This window comes from Eurosta solidaginis, chromosome 5 (genome assembly GCF_040869045.1).
Source record: "Eurosta solidaginis isolate ZX-2024a chromosome 5, ASM4086904v1, whole genome shotgun sequence".
Lineage (NCBI taxonomy): Eukaryota > Metazoa > Arthropoda > Insecta > Diptera > Tephritidae > Eurosta > Eurosta solidaginis.
In genome coordinates, this window is record NC_090323.1 from 166,319,983 (window position 1) to 166,333,875 (window position 13,893).

General features: G+C 38.6%; 1 protein-coding gene and 1 pseudogene across 1 annotated transcript in view; both read left to right on the plus strand.

Annotated features, from left to right (window-relative positions):
- Positions 1–13,893, plus strand: part of LOC137233656 (collagen alpha-1(XV) chain-like) — a 1,316,768-nt gene that overhangs the window by 14,311 nt on the left and 1,288,564 nt on the right. The window lies entirely within an intron of this gene.
- On the plus strand, positions 5,176–9,411 carry LOC137254328 (dynein heavy chain, cytoplasmic-like; annotated as a pseudogene).

Sequence of the window (13,893 nt, forward strand, 5' to 3'; positions counted from 1 at the left end):
CCGGGTGCTGTCCTGCCCAGGCTTCAAACACCCGTTCTTCCTACAAACCGACGCGAGCGGAGAAGGCCTAGGAATTGTATTGTTCCAACACCACTCGGAGCAAGAGAGGGTAATTGCAAACGCGAGCCGGAGCTTAGCTGACCTCGAGAAACGCTACTCTGTCACAGAGCAGGAATGTCTGGCAGTATTGTGGGGCATACACAAAATGAGGCCATATCTGGAGGGCTATAGATTCACCGTTATCACCGACCACCATTCACTAAAGTAGCTACACTCACCACAAAACCCCTCCGGACGGCTCGCCCGAAGGGCGATTGAACTCCAGCAATACAACTTTGACACCGAAGACCGAAAAGGGGCGTTAAACATAGTAGCAGACATACTCTCCCGATGCCCACTCCACATACGTGATGACGAGGCGGACATCATGGGTATCACAATTAATACCAACAGGGACTGGTATAACCGGAAAATGGACAAAATATTACAGAACCCCAGCCGCCATCCCGACCATCAGATCGTCGACAACCGCTTGTTTAGACACACAACAACACGCAATAAGCTCGACCGCTCGCCGCAATGGAAACTTTGTATTCCAGCCAACCACAAAAGAAACGTTCTCAAGGAAGTACACGACTCCGCTACCGCAGGGCACCTCGGAGTGAAGAAAACCCTCAAACGTGCTCAGCAAAACTACTACTGGCCAGGAATGTATCGCGACGTACTCAAATATGTTAAAGCATGCCACCAATGCGCGGAATACATAGTTGAGCAAAAGCGCCCAGCGAGATTGATTTCCACTTTACAGTGCGCAAGACCGTGGTACATCGTTACGGCAAATTTTATAGGGCCCCTACCGCGATCCAAACAGGGAAATAGGTGTCTACTGGTCCTTGTCGACAAATTTTCCAAGTGGGTGGAACTAATACCAGTGAGGCAAGCAACAACCATGAGCGTTATCAAAGCTCTGCAGTAACGTGTGATATACCGCTTTGGGTGTCCAAAAGTGCAACAACGGTAAACAATTCGTGGGAAAAGTATTAACCTCGTTCCTCGACGAACATCGAATAACCCACAAATTCACAGCCGCATACGCCCCCCACGAAAACCTGACCGAAAGAACTAACAGAGTAATCAAGACCATGTTAGCGCAGCGCTCAAAAGCCGATCACCGCACCTGGGACAGGGAAATCCCGCAAATCGCTTCCGCTATGAACACAGCACATCACAAAGCAACCCAAGCATCGGCTGCTGAAATCAACTTTGGAAGAAACATCGCGAAAGCCCAGCAAATACGCACCGAAGGCGCCGTCCCCTAAGAATCACCGACAGTATCCCCAACGATAACCGAGCTATGGAAAGAGATCAAGAATAATCTGGCTAAAGCAGCTAAGACACAGAAAAAATACTACGACCTGCGCCGTAGATCCTGGAAACCACAGGTTGGGGAAAAGGTGATGAAACGAGAGCATCCGCACTCCTCCGCGATCAATCAATTTACACAAAATTTGGCACCAAAATTCTCCGGCCCTATGTGGGAAAAAATACATATCATCCAATACCGTCCAGCTGAGACACACCGAAGAGCATCACAAACGGACAGCGCATCTACAGGACTTAAAACCCTACGCTGACGAACGCTCACTCACTACCGAACAGTAATATCTACACCTAACACAGCACGTTTATAACTTTGCTCATATCATTACAGATTACAATCCGTCAGCCAGCCCCACCGGATTCACCACCAAAAGGTAATGCAATGGGTACCGCCCTTCGAAGCAAGGCCTTGGCCACCTAACAAGGCGATCCTACAGCGGGTACAAATATTTCACGGGCCCCCGCTTTATCCCAACTTGATGGAAACCGTACACCCGCTGCTAAGCATAAGCGAGTGCGCAGACGACGCAACAGGCCATGAAATGGCAAAAGGCAAAACAGCTCGACCCACCGAAACAGAAGAGAACGACGGGAGCACCAGCAAGGCACCGGAAAAATTAAGCGAAGAGCAAGTAGAGAAAATATTCAACAAAATAGACTGCGTGAAGCGGCCGAAGAAAAATACGCCCCCATGGCACTTCCGATATGGCAAACAACATGTGTACTGCACGCAGATGGACGCAGACCACGCTTTAGTGAAGATCGCGGGGTACAAGAAAATAATAAGATATAAGGACTGACCTGAACGCCACCGTAGTCTTCGGTGCATAGAATATTTTTTATATATATATATTTTTTTTTTAAGCAAATTTTATTTATTTTTTTTTTTTATTTTTATACAAAATTATATCCAGAAGAATTTTTTCTACATATATATACACGCTATTAGTAAGAAGAAAAGAATATACTTTCATATGAATTGTTACCACCAAAAAAAAAAAACCCACACGTGGAGAAAGAGATTTATTTTTTTTTAGTAATACACACCATTCTTCAAATCGCAAAATATGCCGTTGCGACTTTATTGTTATCTTGAGCAAATCATTGTCACAAATCTTTTTTGTTAACAATTGTAAATATAAGTTGAAAAAAATTTTTTTTATGAATGATTGTACGTTATATATATATGATAAACATTTACCTCTAAAACTAAGAAAAAATATATTGTTCAAATATATACCCATTTTTTACTACAAAACACCTTTCAAACAGAATGTTCAACTTTATACAAACACTCCTACAAAAGAACAAAAGGAGACTTACACATGAATTTCAATTAATTAGTATTAAGCTAAAAGAAACAATTTTTTTTCATAAACAAAAAAAAAAAAAGAAACAAGTAAAAACGGGACTGTCTTCGCCTGTGCTGAAGACTTCATACCTTTCATGAATGGGGCTGAACAATAATCTTATCCCGCTTGTAATCTCCGAATAATCGGATGTATAAGATAAGAAATATATAGTGAACAGATCTACATACCTTAACGATTTTTAAGATAAATATAAAATAAAAAACCGGTAGGTACTTTGTGTGAGGATGCAAAGTTTCAGGTTTTTTGTGGTCTGCATGTAAAAACTATGACTACGAATCACGTATTTCAACAATATATGACGTAAACGTAACTATTTGATGAAATTTGATGAATTTTGAAGCTTCTAGCCGTAAAAAGGGGGCAAAAATTAGAGTTTATATGGGGTATATAATATATATACCACCGATCTCTATGATTTTTTCAGACAACAATATATGCTATATACGTAAGCATATGGTGAAATTTGAAGCGTCTAGCTGTTAAAAAGGGGCAGAAATTGCGCACAGTTTCTTATCTGAACAATCGGTTGTATGAGATATATACTATATATACCACCGATCTCAATGATTTTTTCAGACAACAATATATGCTATACACGTAAGCATTTGGTGAAATTTGAAGCTTCTAGCTGTTAAACTGGGGAAGAAGTTGCGCAAAGTTTCTTATCTGAACAATCGGTTGTATGAGATATATACTATATATACCACCGGTATCCATGATTTTCTCAGACAACAATATATGCTATACACGTAAGCATTTGGTGAAATTTGAACATATCTAAACGATTTTTAAGATAAATATAAAATAAAAAATAGGTAGGTACTTTGTGTGAGGATGCAAAGCTTCACGTTTTTTGTGGTCTGCATGTAAAAACTATGACTACGAATCACGTCTTTCAAAAATATATAACGTAAACGTAACTATTTGATGAAATTTGATGAATTTTGAAGCTTCTAGCCGTAAAAAAGGGGCAAAAATGACAGTTTATATGAAGTATATAATATATACCACCGATCTCTATGATTTTTTCAGACAACAATATATGCTATATACGTAAGCAATCGGTGAAAGTTGAAGCTTATAGCTGTTAAAATGGGGTAGAAATTGCGAAAAGTTTCTTATCTGAACAATCGGTTGTATGAGATATATAATATATATACAACCGACCTCTATGATTTTTTCAGACAGCAATATATGCTATATACGTAAGCAAAGGGTGAAATTTGAAGCTTATAGCTGTTAAAATGGGGTAGAAATTGCGAAAAGTTTCTTATCTGAACAAACGGTTGTATGAGATATATACTATATATACAACCGATCTCTATGATTTTTTCAGACAACAATATATGCTATATACGTAAGCAATCGGTGAAATTTGAAGCTTATAGCTGTTAAAATGGGGTAGAAATTGCGAAAAGTTTCTTATCTGAACAATCGGTTGTATGAGATATATACTATATAAACAACCGATCTCTATGATTTTTTCAGACAACAATATATGCTATATACGTAAGTATTCGGTGAAATTTGAAGCTTCTAGCTGTTAAAATGGGCTAAAATTTCCGAAAATATATATATATATACTATATATATATACTATATATAGCACCATATATATACTATATATACCACCGATCTTTATGATTTTTGAGACAACAATATATGCTATATACGTAAAAAATCGTTGAAATTTGAAGCCTCTAGCTCTTAAAATAGGGCAGTAATTACGAAAAGTTCCTTATCTGAACAATCGGTTGTGGGGGATATATACTATATATACGACCGATCTCATCAATTTTTTCAGGCAACAATACGTGCAATATACGAAAGTATATGGTGAAGTTTGAAGCTTCAATCTGTTAAATTGGGTAAGATATTACAAAAATCCTCTTTTTCTGAAAAATCGGTTGTATGGAGGATATATGCTATAGTGGTCCGATCCGGTCGGTTCCGAAAACTGTCTAATCGGATACCCAAATACACCCGCTCACCAAATTTTATCAAGATATCTCAAAAACAGACATGGCTAAATCAACTCAGCTCTTCAACCTGATTATTTCGGTATACTTAATGGTGGGTCTATCTATTTCCCTTTAAGGACTTACAATTTTCGGTTTCGTGACGAAATTAATATACCATTTCATTTTCATGAAAGGTATAAAAATAATAATTACAATGTGCAATGTTTTTATGCTTAATTATAAAAAGTTTAAAAAAAAAATATATATATATATATAAGTAAATATATGAATAAAGGAAAATATCGGAAAACAAACACACACACGTACGTCGGCCGCGCCACCCCCGAGGTGGTAAAATATACAGGGACCACTTGGTCCAAGGCAGTGCTGGCCTTAAAGCCTCAAACTCGAATGCCGAAGTTTTTTTCCCTGAAGTGGGAGAGGGACTGTAACGTAGCAAAATGCCACGTCACAGTAACCTACTCACAGCCCTAACATTAAATATATACATACATGCCCTATGTTCGCCTTGCACAGCGAACAACCACCCGCACATAGTATGCCAAGTACCAACAGTGAACCACCAAACATACCAAGTATGTAATGGCAAACGCCATCACTTACTGCATACTTCACCTAGGTAAGTAAGGCCGGGGCCAACTTACGATGGTAGGTATCAAAGGGATCCCAAAGTGAACGGGGAAGACTCTCAGCGAACCCATCGGGCTAATGGATCCCCACCCCCACCTAGGTCAAACCGCGCCCTTCCTTCCCGCCGCCGTCAATCGTTAGCCACAGGAACACCACCGTAACCCGCCTGAACCAATCCGAGTAAGCTTTACCTGGGGGTAAGATACTATTTGAGGATCATCACCGTCGTTCCCTGAGAACCGCGTCCATTACCGTCATTTTCGAGACCCGCTTCCGTCACTCCTGCGCTATCATCCGTGGCATCTCTCTCCCTCTCTTTCTCTCTGACATAAAAGGCTGTCGGCATCGAAAGTCAAAGCAGCATCGTGTGGGTGTGCGTGTTCGGAACAAAACAACAACTAATTTGGTTATTAATTGGTAGAGGTTAGTGGGACCTTCGCCTGACCCTGGAGCGGCTGAGCTTATCTCAGCCTACGACAAAACCCACCTCACAAGTTTGAATATTGAACGTGAACATTGGGAGAGCACTAGCGAAACATTTAAATCACAAATGTCAACTTTTATTGGTGATGTGTTGCTCTCGGCTGCTTTTATTGCCTATGGTAAGATTTGAGTCCGTAAAATTGTTGTATAAAAAATCAAGAAACACTTTCAGAAGTGGAATATTTAGAACATGTAAATTCTCCCACATTAATTCTAGAAAGCTAAACATTTTTGGAATTTTGCTTTGAAATAACCCTGCAAAAATCGCGAGTTCTCTATGCATGCATGTATGGAGTACTCGCTATGGACCAACCTAGTGCTCCAAAATTAACCACAATTCATACAAAAAATATGATCCAATTAACATTGCGATGTCCTAGGACTGGACCATATGCTCCAGCTCCGCACTACATCAGAGTAATCCATGGAGTACCCACAGTCCAATGAACATCGTGTAGTGATTACAATCGTTAAAAACGAGCAATGATCGGCTTGCAATATGTTCGTGTAGAAACATGAGTTGGTCCATTGCTGCATTACCATAAAGTATAATGGTAAGTACTCCAGTCGATCACATGATCCAACGATTTTTGCAGGGAATTAACTTTTCAAGTGCTCTGTAAACACTTTGTAAAACTAATTGTCGGATATTAACCATATTTTGTGACATTTAAGCTATTATGAAATAATGCCGCTTTAAAATCGAAGAAAATGTGATGTGCAAGTAAGGTCTTATCCGTTGGTCTATGTTGGGATTCAATTTCGCTCAATATTCTTGACATGACCTGATACGAGATACTAATAGGGCGTTAGTTTACTTAGTATGCAGAATGTCATTTCAAGGCGCGACGACCTCCGAAGAGATTTTAGGCCGAGCTTCTCTCTCAATTTGCGTCGTTCTCTTTTAAATTTTTCCTACAAATTAACAAGACGGCACCTCTGCAAGGCATGAGTTTTCATTGAGAACCTTTAATGGCAGAAATACACTCGGAGTGTTTGCCAAATCACTGCCAAGAGTGGATAGCCCCCTTAGAAAAAAATAGCGAACTTGAATGTGTCTGATAATTCAATTCATTCAAAAGGTGGGACTAATAAGATTTAGTTTTCTCCTTTTTTAAGCGCATTTCGTATAAACGAGACAATTTCCGCGTTAACTAAAACTTAAATTTTTAGGTGGTTACTTCGACCAACATTATCGTTTGAATCTGTTCACCACTTGGTGTCGGCATCTAAAATCTGCCGACATACAATATCGTGCTGATATGGCACGCACCGAATACCTATCGAATCCCGATGACCGTTTACGTTGGCAGGCGAATGCACTGCCAACAGATGTTTGGGCACTGAAAACGCAATTATGCTTAAGATATTCAATCGGTATCCACTCATTATTGATCCATCTGGACAAGCTATTACGTTCTTGCTCAACGAATATGCTGGCAAGAAAATTACAAAGACTTCATTCTCAGATGATTCCTTCCGTAAGAACTTAGAATCTGCGTTACGCTTTGGTAATCCACTCCTCGTACAAGATTTTGAAAACTACGATCCAATTTGGAATCCCATGCTTCACTGGTGGATGTGTACTTATTACGTTGGGAGATCAGGATATAGCTTTATCGCCTCCATTCGTAATTTTTTTGTCTACACGTGATCCAACAGTAAAATTCCCACCAGATATTTGCCCGCGTGTCACCTTCGTCAATTTCACTGTAATGCGTAGCTCTTTGCAATCGCAATGTTTGAATCAAGTATTGAAAGCAGAACGTCCAGATATTGAAGAGAAACGTTCCGATTTCATTAAATTGCAAGGTGAATTCCGTTTACGTTTGCCTCAGCTTGAAAAGAGTTTACTGCAGGCTTTGAATGATGCAAAGGGTGAGATATTGGATGATGATTCGGTGATTACTACGTTGGAGACTTTGAAGAATGAAGCATACGATATCAATCAGAAGGTGGATGAGACTGATAAGGTTATTGCAGAAATTGAGAGTGTATCGCAACAGTATTTGCGATTATCAGTGGCTTCCAGCAATATATACTTCAAAATGGATAGCTTGAATCAAGTGCATTTCCTTTATCAGTATTCGCTAAAGCTGTTCTTAGATATATTCTCGACTGTATTGTACAACAATACTAAATTGGATGGCAGGTGCGAATATTCTGAACGTTTGGGTATCATTACCAAAGATCTTTTCCAGGTGCTTATTATTTGAGTTTGATTAGAATTATTTTCACTATTTTAACTTTTAATATAATTTTCCTTTTCAGGTCTGCTATGAGCGTGTCGCTCGTGGCATGTTGCACAATGATCGCCTCACATTTGCTTTGATAATGTGCAAAATACATCTAAAGGGCACTTCCGAACAGAACTTAGATATTGACTTCAATTCCTTCTTACGTAGTCGCGAAGGTATATTCGCCAACCCCACACCACTTGAAGGTCTATCTGCAGAGCAAATTGAAAGTGTTAATCGTTTACAATCACGTCTACCAATTTTCCGCAAATTGATCGAAACACTTAAATCTATGCCCGAAATCGTCGCTTGGCTGCAGCAAAGCTCTCCAGAGCAGTGTGTACCACAACTGTGGGATGAATCGAAGGCATTAACGCCAATTGTTGGCGCCATACATTAGTCGGTCTTGATACAAGCTTTTCGACCCGATCGCGTTATCGGCGCCGCACATAAAGTTGTCGATGCTGGGCTGGGCGTAGATTTTATGCCGAATTCTGAAAAAGAATTATATTTGTCCGCTGTTGTAGAGAAGCAATTGAATTGTAACTCTTGTGCTCCGTGCCTCTCTTGTGCTAAATGCCTCAGAACGTGTGGATGATTTGCCAATTTGAATAAACAAATTTCTAACGTTCATTGGTTCCGCTGAAGGATTTAATCAAGCTGAACGCTCCGTCAACATGGCTTGCAATAGTGGTCGCTGGGTTTTGTTGAAGAATGTGCATTTGGCACCACAATGGTCGGTGCAACTAGAGAAGAAACTGCATTCGTTGCAACCGCATTCGGGCTTCCGTTTATTCCTTACCATGGAAATCAATCCAAAGGTGCCTGTGAACTTGTTACGCGCAGGCCGTATTTTCGTTTTTGAGCCACCACCAAGCATACGTGCAAAATTCGAGCACTTTCTCAACTGCACCGGTGTCGCGCATGATGAAAGCGCCCAGCGAACGTGCACGTTTGTACTTCTTGCTGGCTTGGTTTCATGCCATTGTGCAGGAACGTTTGCGGTATGTACCACTTGGTTGGGCTAAAAAATACGAATTCAATGAATCGGATTTGCGCGTCGCTTGTGACACACTCGACACTTGGATCGATGCGACCGCAATGGGTCGCACTAGTTTGCCGCCAGAGAAGGTGCCATGGGACGCAATAGTTACATTTTTATCGCAGTCCATCTACGGCGGTAAAATTGATAATGATTTCGATCAACGTTTGTTAACATCATTCTTAAAGAATGCATGCATATACAGAGTACTCGCTATGGACCAAGCGAGTGCTCCAAAATTAACCACTATTCATACAAAAAATATGGCCCAATTATCATTGTGATGTCCTAGGACTGGACCATATACTCCAGCTCAGCATTACATCAGAGTAATCTATGGAGTACTCCATTATGACACAAGTGGACCATATGATCCGACGACTTTTGCAGGGATCTATGCAAAGCACGTCCGACATTGAAGAAACTCGGAGATGCGCTGTTTCTTTCCTAATTCAGTTTTATAATGAACTTATGAGATCGATAAGCTGCCAACGATGAAGGTTATAGGGCCGTATGTCTTGCTAACCATTTTTGAGGCGTACCTATCGAATATAAAGCAGTAAGCACACGATATTGGAATAGAAGTTGAACGTTTTTAGGACATAGAAAACCTTCACACCAATTACAGTTATCTCATAAGCAAATATCAATGATGCAAAACTACGTCTTAGACGATCCGTACAGTAGAAATATAGGCAGCAGTGCATGACGTGAATATTTGAAATATAAGTAGCTCACAAAAAAGTAGTACTCTGATTGTAAAGGACGCTCTATGCCACATATTGTTTTAGTTAGCACCTTGATATGATCTAAGGAAAGAAGCTTTTTTTCAAAAAAAAAAAAAAAAAATTAAGGAATTTGAAAAAAAATTATTTTTTAGATCACCAAAATATCTTGGTGCGATTTACGTCCGAGGAGATTTAGGCCAAGCTTCTCTTCCATTTTGCGCCGTGCTTCAAAAGGACAAAGTATTATTCCTCTGTGATACGAGATCAGAGAAAGCATCTGCATCTGCTATCAAATATGGGTATCGATAGATATACGCTCTGGGCCGGAATGTCTTCATATATACATGAACTAGCCAGGTATGCATTTCGCTTTGGTTGCACTATTCCCATACCTCCCTAAGTCCCATATAGCTAATCGCTAAACTTCCTTTGGCATCGCGGAAGTTTTCCTCGAACCATCCCATCTTCAAAAATGTCCATAACTCCAAAGAAAGCTCTTTTCCGTCGAAGAAGACAATAATTTGCAATTGCCCCCGCAGTCAAAAGAATCAATTTTTGGCAACAATGATTATTCATTTCATATATTAGCTGTCTATGTCTTCGTTGCTATAGCCGGTTTCCAAATAGACGAAATCCGAAGTCCGCCAAAGGGGGAACGCAGCGATTCGATCTTTGTTGGCAGCAAGTTATCATTTTGAGTGCTTTATTATTTTAAGCCGGAATAAAGATATTAATAATATACATTGTTTTAGCTTTTATATTACTTCGCATAGTTGCAGCTTATACACTAGGTACAGAAAAAACCAGGTCTCATAGCGAATTCCTTGTTTCTTAGGTTACTCATATTCTCAGAGAAAATATATCAAAACCATTGACTTCGCTTCACATAAACTTAAACATATCAACTATATCAACCTATCTCAGACATCTTTAAACTTTTGCTTCAACACTTTCGCCGTCCAATGTACGCAGGTTTGTTCTACTGATTCAGGCTATCTCTATTCTACCATCCAAAGTTACAGCCAACTACACGCTGCAACGTTTTGCTACCGTAATTTGTGCAGACACGTACGTGACGGGGTGCGTTTGTCGGTTTTGGTGAAAAAACTAGCCCCTCACCCTTTTGATGGTTGGATGTAGAAAATACATTGAGAGCTGCAGTGTGTGGGTGAGTTTATCAGTTTATGCCTCATATCAAAGTTCTATGCGACTTTGTTATGAGACTATTACATCATCAACCATTACCTCCTGCTGAGTCGATTTATGGTTTAAAGTTCTCTGGAAGGTAAAAAAATTAAAGACAAGATATAAACGGAAATGCATACAGAAGTACATACTTAGAAGATGTGAAATGAATGTGTATACTGGGACCGGCATTTTTTGCACCATTCTTATTATGAACTTTGTATTCTTGTTTTTTTTTTTTACATGATTAGGAAATTATGCTGTTTACCCTCCACACTACATAAAAGTGTGATGGGTGCAGCAGCAAAACACGATGTATATAACCTACAGAAAAGAGAGACACCTACACTGTCGAGTTGCGGACAAAAGACTGTAATTTCATTGAAACTCCATTTAATTTGTTGAATCCCTCCAAAAACTTGCCAATTTTGGAATAGATCTTAGCAGCCGGGTTTTCCCATATTCTTTTACTCCGGTAATGTGTTGAATCAAACCCCAATTTTGCTCCCTTTGCCGGAATAGTATTTATTTAGGACTGTCATACACCTTTCAGTATAGATAGCATCTAGATCTCCACTTGCTGTCCAAGTGAATACCGCCCTAGTATCAGTACTCTTTCCACTGGCGAAAATTAATCGAGTTACTTAATATTTTGGGAAAAATTTAAACAACGTGACATCAGGACGGACAAGGCGACAGCTGTTTCGATTATACCTTGTATATCTCTTCAAAGCCTTTTCTCCCGGGAGTGGGATTTGAACTCGTACTCCTACGATGGTAGAAGTGTTACAAATGCATTCAGCCACGTCATGCCTTAGTTGTTGTAAAGGTTTTCGCAATTGCCTTCTTTGTATATTTTATTCTTTTACACACTACATATTTCGTATGTAATTATGTGTTAAAGTTATGCTTGTTGGTAAGGCGGTTTCGAACAAACTTGGTATTGTTGCTGTTTTTGTTCTATTTATAGAACTACAACGAATTAACCATTGTTGTCAATTTGTATGAGTTAATCGGGGATTGCCCGTATTGCTTTAAATGTATGAAAACATTTATTTACGATACAAAATATGTAGTGTGTAAAAGAATAAAATATACAAAGAAGGCAATTGGGAAAAACTTTACAACAACTAAGGCACGACGTAGCTGAATGCGTTTGTAACACTTCAACCATCGTAGGAGTACGGGTTCAAATCCCACTCCAGACACCAGAGACGCCCATATGAAATTCCAATGTAAATTCACCCTCCCATTCGAAAATCGAGGTTATTTTTAATTTTATAGTAACGTTTTTGAGATATTTACGAATAACCGTTTTTTTTCAAAAAAAAAAAAAAAAAAAATTGAGTCCACTAATCGTATATATCTCAAGAACGAAGTGAGCAATTCCAAAACGGTTTGAAGCTTTTAAAAGGTAATAAAATTTGCTATAAACTGTGCTAGGCCCTGCAGAATCAAAGATAACGAACAATAATTACGGATTTTTTCCATTTTTTAGTAAAGATATAAACAAATTTGTATTTTGCGAGGAAGGATCTCGAAAACTTTTTATTTTTTTGCAGATTTGTCTCTTTCTCTCTGCTTTATTTCAAAAAAATAAGCTTTCATTCAACAAAATCGATGGACTAATACAAAAGTTGTAAGCATTCATGTAAATATTCTCATTTAATACTTAACTACCCTACTGGTACATGTGTGTTAGTATTCGTATATCAGTTAGTTAGCGAATACTAACACATATGTATCAGTAGGGTACTTAAGTATTAAATGGATGTATTTACTTGAATGCTTATAATTTTTGTATTAGTCCATCGATTTTGTTGAGTGAAAGCTTATTTTTTTTTGTACTAAAACTGAGCTAAGAGAGAAAAAAAAATCTGCAAAAAAATAAAAAGCTTTCGAAATCCTTCCTCACAAAATACATTTTTTTTTATATTTTCACAAAAAAAAATGGAAAAAGTCCGTAATAATTGTTGGTAATCTTTGAATCTGCAGGGCCTAGAAAAAAGTGTTGTATGCACAGAAAATTTTATTACCTTTCTAAAGCTTCAAACCGTTTTGGAATTGCTCAATTCGTTTTTAAGATATATATGATTAAGTGGACCCAATTTTTTTTTTTTTTTTGGAAAAAACCGTTATTCGTAAATATCTCAATCAAAAACGTTACCATAGAATTAAAAATAACCTTGATTTTCGAAATCAGGCGGTGATTGTGCATAGAAATTTCATAATGGCGTCTCTGGTGCAGAAAAAAAATTGGAATTTGTGATCCAGTGAACTCAAAGAAAAAAAAGTCAAAAAACTAAAATTTTGCAAGCTCGAAAATAAGTTTTTTGGGTATGCTTAGTGGAACTTTTTTTCCCTGTGCCCAAAACCTATCGAAAAATCGATGGCACGTTATGGGTTAACTTTCATCCATGCAAATCAACCCAGCTTAATATACATACAGCAGCAATCTTCAGCAAAGTAGTTCTCACACATTCACATGTATATTTCTGAGATACTCACAAAAGTATGCAATCTTCAGTGAACGATTAAATTCTAGAAGGAGAAACGCATTGAAATATGCGAACGAGGAAAGCAAAGAGTATAAAAGCAGCACCAGCTAAGGCATGAGCAATCAGTTCGATTTAATCACGCTATTGGTTGTGAAGTGTTATTGTGAAGTACTTTCAAGTAGTCTAATAAAGACCATTTTTGCATTATTGAATATTGGAGTTATTTATTCAACAGTTTAGTGATTCGAACATTAGCAGAAGATTTGGAATAAGCGGAATTTCCCTATATTCGTTGCAATTGGTGTCAGAAGAGGAATTGTTAAATAAATTCCGAAGATTGCGAATACAACTTTGA